Here is a 10,296-nt window from a genome sequence, read left to right on the forward strand (position 1 = left end):
TACTTAGAAATGTCCTTGTTTTTGAAAGAAAAGCACATTTTGTCCATTAAAATAACATCAAATTGATCAGAAATACAGTGCAAACATTGTTAATGTTGAAAATGACTATCGTAGCTGGAAATGGCAGATTTTTTATGGAATATCTACATAGGCGTACAGAGGCCCATTATCAGCAACCATCACTCCTGTTCCAATGAAAAGCTGTGTTAGCTAATCCAAGTTTATCATTTTAACAGGCTAATTGATCATTGGAAAACCCTTTTGTCATTCTTTAGACTAGTTGAGTATCTGGAGCATCAGCATTTGTTGGTTCGATTACAGGCTCAAAATGGCCAGAAACAAAGAACTTTCTTCTGAAACTTGGCAGTCTATTCTTGTTCAGAGAAATGAAGGCTATTCTATACGAGAAATTGCCAAGAAACGGAAGATCTCGTACAATGCTGTGTACTACTCCCTTCACAGAACAGCGCAAACTGGCTCTAACCAGAATAGGAAGAGTAAAGGGAGGTCCCGGTGCACAACTGATCAAGAGGACAAGTACATTAGTGTCTAGTTTGAGAAACAGACTCCTCACAAGTCCTCAACTGGCAGCTGCATTAAATAGTACCCGCAAAACACAAAACACCAGTCTCAACATCAACAGTGAAGAGCCAGCAGCATACCACCCTGCATACCACTGCTGGCTTGCTTCTGAAGCTAAGCAGGGTTGGTTCTGGTCAGGCCCTGGATGGGAGACCAGATGCTGCTGGAAGTGGTGTTGGAGGGCCAGTAGGAGGCACTCTTTCATCTGGTCTAAACAAAGATCCCAGTGCCCCAGGGCAGTGATTGGGGACACTGCTCTGTGTAGGGTGCCGTCTTTCGGATGGGACGTTAAACGGGTGTCCTGACTCTCTGAGGTCATTAAAGATCCCATGGCACTTATCGTAAGAGTAGGGGTGTTAACCCCGGTGTCCTGGCTAAATTCCCAATCTGGCCCTCAACCATCACGGTCACCTAATAATCCCCAGTTTACAATTGGCTCATTCATCCCCCTGTAACTATTCCCCAGGTCGTTGCTGCAAATGAGAATGTGTTCTCAGTCAACTTACCTGGTAAAATAACGGATAAATAAAAAAATAAAAAAAGAGGTGACTCCGGGATGCTGGCCTTCTAGGCAGAGTTGCAAAGAAATAGCCATATCTCAGACTGGCCCATAAAAATATAATATTAAGATGGGCAAAATAATACAGACACTGGGCAGAGGAACTCTGCCAAAAATAAGTGCGATCTCTGACGAGAGACATGCTCTACTCAATCTTGCGTTACAAACACTAAACTTGTCCGTTCAGTAGCATGGCAAGACGACGTACTGAAATACGTCACAATATAAATATGGCTTGAGTCACGCTTGCAACATCTTTACGTATGAGTGGTTCTGGGAATCAAACCCACAATTCTGGAGTTGCAAGCACCATGCTCTACCAACCGAGCCATGCAGGACCACTCATTAACCACAATATGAGAGTGATGCATCACCACTGCATATAAACTATGAGGTGTTGCTATACACTGAGTATACCAAACATTAGGAACACCTTCCTAATATTGAGTTGCTCCTCAGATCAGCCTCAATTCGCCGGGGCAAGGACTCTACAAGGTACCGAAAGCACTCCACAGGGATGATGGCCCACGTTGACTCCAATGCTTTCCACAGTTGTGTTAAGTTTGTTGGGTGTCCTTTGGGTGGTGAACCATTCTTGATACACATGGGAAACTGTCGAGGGTGAAAACCCCAGCAGCGTTGCAGTTCTTGACCCAAACCGGTGCGCATGGCACCTACTACTATACCTCGTTCATAGGCACTTACATTTTATGTCTTGCCCATTCGCCCTCTGAATGGCACACATACACAATCCATGTCTCAATTGTCTCAAGGCTTAAAAACCTTCTTTAACCTGTCTCCTCCCCTTCATCTGCACTGACTGAAATGGATTTACCAAGTGGCATCAATAAGGGATCATAGCTTTCACCTGGAGTCACCTGGTTAGTCTATGTTATCAAATGTTTTGTATATTCAGTGTATCACTTGAGCTAGAAGTTTCCTTCAATTACATATCTAGAGTGGGTGGAGGGCAGGGGGATTTCCGACTGTCAGTATCAGGGGCAACCTCTGTCTATCCCAGTTTAAGCATTACTAAAGGCCTTACAGTTTGTAAACCAGATCTTGAATGGAAGTTAATAATGGAGATTAATGGACCATCAGCTAGGTTTGTGTTCTCGTCCAAGGCACTTAAATGTGAAGTTTAGATCAACTTGTTTTGGATGTTGTGTTTAAAGTGTCTCCACCACTTTCTCTCAGGGGGCCCTGGGCTCTCAGCATTAGGAATCTGCTGAGCAATAGTAAAAGAGTAATGCTGTGTGTGTGTGTGCGTATGTGTGTGTGTGTACTGTACATATGTGTTTGTGTGTGTCTGTCTGTCTGTCTACAAATCAAATGTCATTTGTCACATACACATGGTTAGCAGATGTTAATGCGAGTGTAGCGAAATGCTTGTGCTTCTAGTTCCGACCGTGCAGTAATATCTAACAAGGAATCTAACAATTTCACAACAACTACCTTATACACACAAGTGTAAAGGAATGAATAAGAATATATACATAAAAATATATGGATGAGCGATGGCGGAACGGCATAGGCAAGATGCAGTAGATGGTATAGAGTACAGTATATACATATGAGATGAGTAATGTAGGGTATGTAAACATTATATAAAGTGGCATTGTTTAAAGTGGCTAGTGATACATTTATTACATCAAATGTTTTATTATTAAAGTGGCTAGAGATTGAGTCAGTATGTTGGCAGCAGTCACTCAATGCTAGTGATGGCTGTTTAACAGTCTGATGTCCTTGAGATAGAAGCTGTTTTTCAGTCTCTCGGTCCCTGCTTTGATGCACCTGTACTGACCTCGCCTTCTGGATGATAGCGGGGTAAACAGGCAGTGGCTCGGGTGGTTGTTGTCCTTGATGATCTTTTTGGCCTTCCTGTGACATCGGGGGTGTAGGTGTCCTGGAGGGCAGGTATTTTGCCCCCGGTGATGCATTGTGCAGACCTCACTACCCTCTGGAGAGCCTTACGGTTCTTATAATCGACAGGATGCTCTCGATTGTGCATCTGTAAAAGTTTGAGTGTTTTTGGTGACAAGCCAAATTTCTTCAGCCTCCTGAGGTTGAAGAGGCGCTGCTGCGCCTTCTTCACCACGCTGTCTGTGTGGGTGGACCATTTCAGTTTGTCCGTGATGTGTATGCCGAGGAACTCAAAACTTTACACCTTCTCCACTACTGTCCCGTCGATGTGGATAGGGGGATGCTCCATCTGCTGTTTCCTGAAGTCCACGATCATCTCCTTTGTTTTGTTGACATTGAGTGTGAGGTTATTTTCCTGACACCACACTCCGAGGGCCCTCACCTCCAACCTGTAGGCCGTCTCGTCGTTGTTGGTAATCAAGCCCACCACTGTAGTGTTGTCTGCAAACTTGATGATTGAGTTGGAGGCGTGCATGGCCACGCAGTCATGGGTGAACAGGGAGTACAGGAGAGGGCTGAGAACACACCCTTGTGGGGCCCCAGTGTTGAGGATCAGCTGGGTGGAGATGTTGTTTCCTACCCTCACCACCTGGGGGCGGCCTGTCACGAAGTCCAGAATCCAGTTGCACAGGGTGGGGTCGAGACCCAGGGTCTCAAGCTTGATGACGAGTTTGGAGGGTACTATGGTGTTAAATGCTGAGCTGTAGTCGATGAACAGCATTCTTACATAGGTATTCCTCTTGTCCAGATGGGTTAGGGCAGTGTGATTGCGATTGCGTCGTCTGTGGACCTATTGGTTCCGGAAAGCAAATTGGAGTGGGTCTAGGGTGTCAGGTAGGGTGGAGGTGATATGGTCCTTGACTAGTCTCTCAAAGCACTTCATGATGATGGAAGTGAGTGCTAGTGTGTGTGTGTGTGTGCGTTCAGTACACCACTAAGCTCCACTCATCATCATTATATACCACCGTCATGCTGGGTTATAGCTAAAGCACGGTCACTTTTGTCAATGGAGCCAACTGGCAGATCAGATTAACATTCGGTCCACTGGGGAAAACTGTCAATGAGTTTGATTTACATTTTGAGGTTGGAGAGGAGCACGTGTTAGCTCTGAGGATGGAACGGCCATGTGTCTCATATAGAGGGGTTGCAGTTGTGTCTGAAATCGCCTAGAAACTACACAAGGGGCCATGTTGGAATACCAGAGTCTTACTGGTGGAAGAATAGCACAGCCCGTTTGCGATGATGGAAAAAATATGTTTCAAATCTCTCTGATCCAGAAAAAAGAGTGATATTCGAAAACGTACAGATCCGTACAACATAGCTAAAACGGAATGGTCCCAAAATGTGGATTTGTATGTCACACCCTGGCCTTAGTTATCTTTGTTTTCTTTATTATTTTAGTTAGGTCAGGGTGTGACATGGGGAATGTTTGTGTTTTGTCTCGTTTCGGGTGGTTATATGGAAAAGGGGGTGTTGGGTTTAGTGTATGGGTTTGTGTTGTGTGAATGTTTCTAGGTATGTCTATGGTTGAGTGAATGTTTCTAGGTATGTCTATGGTTGCCTGAGTGGTTCTCAATCAGAGACAGATGTCGTTCATTTGTCTCTGATTGGGAGCCATATTTTAGGCAGCCATAGGCATCATGTTTTTGTTGGGTCATTGTCTAGGTCTGTGTCTGTGTCTAGGTCGCATGTTTGCATTTTGTTCGGTTATAGCTTCACGGTCGTCTATTTGTTGTTTTGCTTCGTTCGTTCATCTCCTAAATAAAGAGAAGATGTATTTTTTACACGCTGCGCCTTGGTCCTCTCTCTCTCCCTTGGACAATCGTGACAGAATGACCCAACCATTCAGGACCAAGCAGCGTGAAAGGAGGGAACCAGAGCCAGTTGTGCGGATATTGGAGGTGAGCAGTGGGAATGATACAGAGACTGTTAAGGATTTATTGAGGAGTTTGGAGGAGAGTGAAATGAGGGAGCTGCTGTGTTGGTGCGTGAGGCACGACATCCACCCGACAGAGCGTGTGCGGGATGTGATGTTACCTGAGTCAGTTCTCCATGCTCGTCCTGAGTTGCGTGCTAACCGTCTGGGAATGACAGTTCCACGAACTAGGTCTCCTGTGTGCCTCCCTAGTCCTGCTCCTCCTGTAGCACCTTCCCGCTCCAGCCCGGTACCACCAATTCCGGCACCACACACCAGGCTTCCAGTGTGTCTCCAGAGCCCTGTTCTTCCTCCACGTACTCGCCCTATGGTGCATGTCTCCAGCCCGGTACCACCAGTGCCGGCACCACGCACTAGGCCTAATGTGCGTCTCCAGAGCCCTGTACGCACTGTTGCTTCTCCCCGCACTCGCCCTGAGGTGCGTGCCCTCAGCCCGGTACCACCTGTGCCGGTACCACGCACTAGGCCTATAGTGCGCTTTGAGAGCCCAGTGTGTCCTGTTGCTGCTCCCCGCACTAGCCCTGAGATGCGTGTCCCCAGCCCGGTACCACCAGTTCCGGCACCACGCACTAGGCCTGATGTGCGTATCCAGGGTCCAGTATGCCCTGTTCCTTCTCCCCGCACTAGCCTTCAGGTGCGTGTCCCCAGCCCGGTACCACCAGTTCCGGCACCACGCACCAGGCCTATAGTGCGCCTCAGCCGGCCAGAGCTGCCCGTCTACCCAGTGCCGTCTGAGTCATCCGTCTGCCCAGTGCCGTCTGAGTCATCCGTCTGCCCAGTGCCGTCTGAGTCATCCGTCTGCCCAGTGCCGCCTGAACTGCCCGTCTGCCCAACGGCGCCTGAACTGCCCGTCTGCCCAACGGCGCCTGAACTGTCCGTCTGCCATGAGCCTGCACAGCCGCCCGTCTGCCATGAGCCTGCAAAGCCGCCCGTCTGCCATGAGCCTGCAAAGCCGCCCGTCTGCCATGAGCCTGCGAAGCCGCCCGTCTGCCATCAGCCTACAGAGTCGTCCGCCAAACAGGAGCCGCTAGAGCCTTCCGCCAGACAGGAGCCGCTAGAGCCTTCCGCCAGACAGGAGCCGCTAGAGCCTTCCGCCAGACAGGAGCCGCTAGAGCCTTCCGCCAGACAGGAGCCGCTAAAGCCTTCCGCCAGACAGGAGCCGCTAGAGCCTTCCGCCAGACAGGAGCCGCTAGAGCCTTCCGCCAGACAGGCTCCGCCAGAGCCTTCCGCCAGACCGGCTCCGCCAGAGCCTTCCGCCAGACCGGCTCCGCCAGAGCCTTCCGCCAGACCGGCTCCGCCAGAGCCTTCCGCCAGACCGGCTCCGCCAGAGCCTTCCGCCAGACCGGCTCCGCCAGAGCCTTCCGCCAGACCGGATCCGCCAGAGCCGCCAACCAGACAGGACCCGCCAGAGCCGCCAACCAGACAGGATCTGCCAGAACCGCCAGTGAGCCATGAGCGTCCAGAACCGTCAGCCAGCCATGAGCGTCCAGAGCCGTCAGCCAGCCATGAGCGTCCAGAGCCGTCAGCCAGCCATGAGCGTCCAGAGCCGTCAGCCAGCCATGAGCGTCCAGAGCCGTCAGCCAGCCATGAGCGTCCAGAGCCTTCAGCCAGCCATGAGCGTCCAGAGCCGTCAGCCAGCCATGAGCGTCCAGAGCCGTCAGCCAGCCATGAGCGTCCAGAGCCGTTCGCCATCCAGAACTGCCCCTCAGTCCAGAGCTGTCTCTCTGTCCGGAGCTGCCCTTCAGTCCGGAGTTGCCCCTCTATCCTGAGCTACCTCTCTATCCTGAGCTACCTCTCTATCCTGAGCTACCTCTCTATCCTGAGCTACCTCTCTATCCTGAGCTACCTCTCTGTCCTGAGCTACCTTGTCCCGGAGCTGTCCCTTAGCTTAGAGCTGCCATTTATCCAGAACTGCCCCTCAGTCCAGAGCTGTCTCTCTGTCCGGAGCTGCCTTTCAGTCCGGAGTTGCCCCTCTATCCTGAGCTACCTCTCTATCCTGAGCTACCTCTCTATCCTGAGCTACCTCTCTGTCCTGAGCTACCTCTTTGTCCTGAGCTACCTTGTCCCGGGGCTGCCCCTTAGTCCGGTGCTGCCCCTTAGTCCGGTGCTGCCCCTTAGTCCGGTGCTGCCCCTTAGTCCGGTGCTGCCCCTTAGTCCGGTGCTGCCCCTCAGTCCGGTGCTGCCCCTTAGTCCGGTGCTGCCCCTTAGTCCGGTGCTGCCCTTTAGTCCGGTGCTGCCCCTTAATCCAGTGGGGTTAAGTTGGAGGGTGGTCATTTGGAGGAGGCTACGTAAGCGGGTAGTGACTATGGTGGGGTGGGGACCACGACCTGTGCCGGAGCCGCCGCCGTGGACGGACGGACGCCCACCCAGACCTCCCCTAGACTTTATGCTGGTGCGCCCGGAGTTCGCACCTTAAGGGGGGGGTTATGTCACACCCTGGCCTTAGTTATCTTTGTTTTCTTTATTATTTTAGTTAGGTCAGGGTGTGACATGGGGAATGTTTGTGTTTTGTCTCGTTTCGGGTGGTTATATGGAAAAGGGGGTGTTGGGTTTAGTGTATGGGTTTGTGTTGTGTGAATGTTTCTAGGTATGTCTATGGTTGCCTGAGTGGTTCTCAATCAGAGACAGATGTCGTTCATTTGTCTCTGATTGGGAGCCATATTTTAGGCAGCCATAGGCATCATGTTTTTGTTGGGTCATTGTCTAGGTCTGTGTCTGTGTCTAGGTCGCATGTTTGCATTTTGTTCGGTTATAGCTTCACGGTCGTCTATTTGTTGTTTTGCTTCGTTCGTTCATCTCCTAAATAAAGAGAAGATGTATTTTTTACACGCTGCGCCTTGGTCCTCTCTCTCTCCCTTGGACAATCGTGACATTGTATCCATTTATTAGCTACTGTAACATTGTTAACTTACAGGCATACCATTTTTTTTATTTCTGGATGGGTGAGACAAGTGAGGGTGACAATCCGAAATGGGATCCAGATCTTGGCAGCTAGGGTAAGTGTATTTGACATACATTGCCGTCGGAAAGTATTCATACCCTTTTTCCACATTTTGTTACGTTACAGCTTTATTCTAAAATGGATTAAATACCAAAAAATCCTCAGAAATCTACACACAATACCCCATAATGAGAAACTCCACAAATACAGGTGTGGCAAGTCTGTAGCGTCATAGTCAAGAAGACTCAAGGGTGTAATCGCTGCCAAAGGTGCTTCAACAAAGTACTGAGGAAAGGGTCTATCGATGCACTTATTAATGAAGCCGGTGTCTGATGTGGTAAATTCCACAATGTTCCAGTCTGTGCTAGCGAAACAGTCCTGTAGCTTAGCATCTGCTTCATCGGATCACTTCTGTATTGATCTGGTACTTCCTGTTTGAGTTGTTGCTTGTGAGCAGAAGGATAGAGTTATGGTCAGATTTGTCAAATGGAGGCCGAAGGAGAGCTTTGTTTGTGTCTCTGTGTGTGGAATAAAAGTGATATAGAGTTTTTTCGACCTCTAGTTGCACAGGTGACATGCTGGTAGAAATGAGGTTAAACGGATTTCAGTTTCCTGCATTAAAATCACCGGCCATTAGGAGCGCCGCCTCTGGGTGAGCATTTTCTTGTTTGCTGATAGCCCTGTACAGCTTGTTGAGTGCGGTCTTAGTGCCAGCATCGGTTTTTGGTGGTAAATAGACAGCTATGACAAATATAGATGAAAACTCTCTTGGTAAATGGTATGATCTACAGCTTATCACAAGGTATTCTAACTAAGGTGAGCAAAACCTTGAGGCTTCCTTAATATTACATATCGTGCATCAGTTGTTGTTGACAAAGAGGCACACACCCCCTCCCCGGAGCTTTCACAATGCCACTGTTCTGTCCTGCCGATATATAGAAAATCCCACTAGATTTATATTTACCATGTCCTTGTTCAGCCACGACACCAATGCACATCTGAGAAAGATAGGATATTACAGTTCTTCAGATCGATAGGATAGTCTCAAACGGAAGTCATCCAGTGATTGCACGTTCGCCAATTTAACGGAGGGGTAGAGGCGATTTATCCACTCCAACGTAGTCTCCTCAGGTATCTCGCACGCTGTCCTCTATAGCACCGTCTCCTCCTCCTTCGAGTGTCGGGAATTTCTATTCCCTCTAGCGCCCTTCTACCCCGAAGTGAGCAAATTCAACTCTGCAGCCACTGTATGGGGTTTCTCCCATAAAAAACTTGCACAGGCTCAGTATCAGAGCATGACGACCTGCTCTCATGAGAACTTAGAAATGATGAAGTCGGGTGTATTCATAAACAAGCAGTAGGCCTACCCTTAATTGGTGCCAGATGGACTTGTCAGTTGGGATTGCTGTGGAATCAGCTGTGCGGGAATCAAATGTCCTTTCTGACAGAGGGAAGATCCTGTCAAACCAGGAGACGAGCATGGAGGAGTGAAATGTCTGGAAGCAGGAGATGATGGGATCCTTACCTTACACACACACACACACACACACACACACACACACACACACACACACACACACACTACTACATTCAATGCCAGATGAACACATGCAACGCCTTGTATGCAGACTATGTTGTTTGGACTGAAGCTGACATTTATATGGAAAGAATAGAGAGATGCTGAATTCTTTGAGAGGAATGCACTGATTGCTGACCACATTTAAAAATATATATTTCACCTTTTAGGCAAGGCAAGTCAGTTAAGAACAAATTCTTGTTTACAATGACGGCCTACGCTAGCCAAACATGGACGGCGCTGGGCCAATTGTGCGCCACCCTATGGGACTCCCATAGCGTCTTGGTCCGATTGGTCCGTCTTGGTCCGATTATTTATACAACGCTCATGACAGTCATCTATGCACTTAAATAGCGAATGGAGGAGTGCTGAGTACCAGGCAGTTAGCACGTTTGGTAGGCTACTAATGACCATCAGCTGCATCAGAGCTTGCAGAAGCCTAATTACCGTGACTAAATGGTCATGTAGAATTTGACTGCCTTCCTGACTTGTGTGGCAGTCATATGGTCTTTGCAACAGCCCTAGTCACGCCAAGGCTCTTTGCACTCTGGGAAAGGGGACACCGTGGAGTTGTCAACTGTTATGGAGAGGTCTTGGAGTGGGCAGGCCTTCCCCGGGACGAAAAGCAGCTCTGTTTTGTCGGAGTTGAGCTTGAGGTGGTGGGCCGACATCAAAGCTGAGATGTCTGACAGGCATGCAGAGATGCGTGTCGCCACCTGACTTTCAGAAGGGAGGAAGGTGAAGAGTAGTTAAGTGACATCCACATAGCAATGATAGAG

The 10,296-nt window shown here is 49.1% G+C and overlaps 1 protein-coding gene across 2 annotated transcripts in view; it reads left to right on the forward strand.

Moving 5' to 3' along the window:
* LOC139578766 (discs large homolog 1-like protein) overlaps positions 1-10,296 on the forward strand; it is a 215,148-nt gene that overhangs the window by 67,198 nt on the left and 137,654 nt on the right. The gene's annotated exons all lie outside the window — the stretch shown is intronic.

Source organism: Salvelinus alpinus, chromosome 6, assembly GCF_045679555.1.
Source record: "Salvelinus alpinus chromosome 6, SLU_Salpinus.1, whole genome shotgun sequence".
Taxonomy (NCBI): Eukaryota; Metazoa; Chordata; class Actinopteri; order Salmoniformes; family Salmonidae; genus Salvelinus; species Salvelinus alpinus.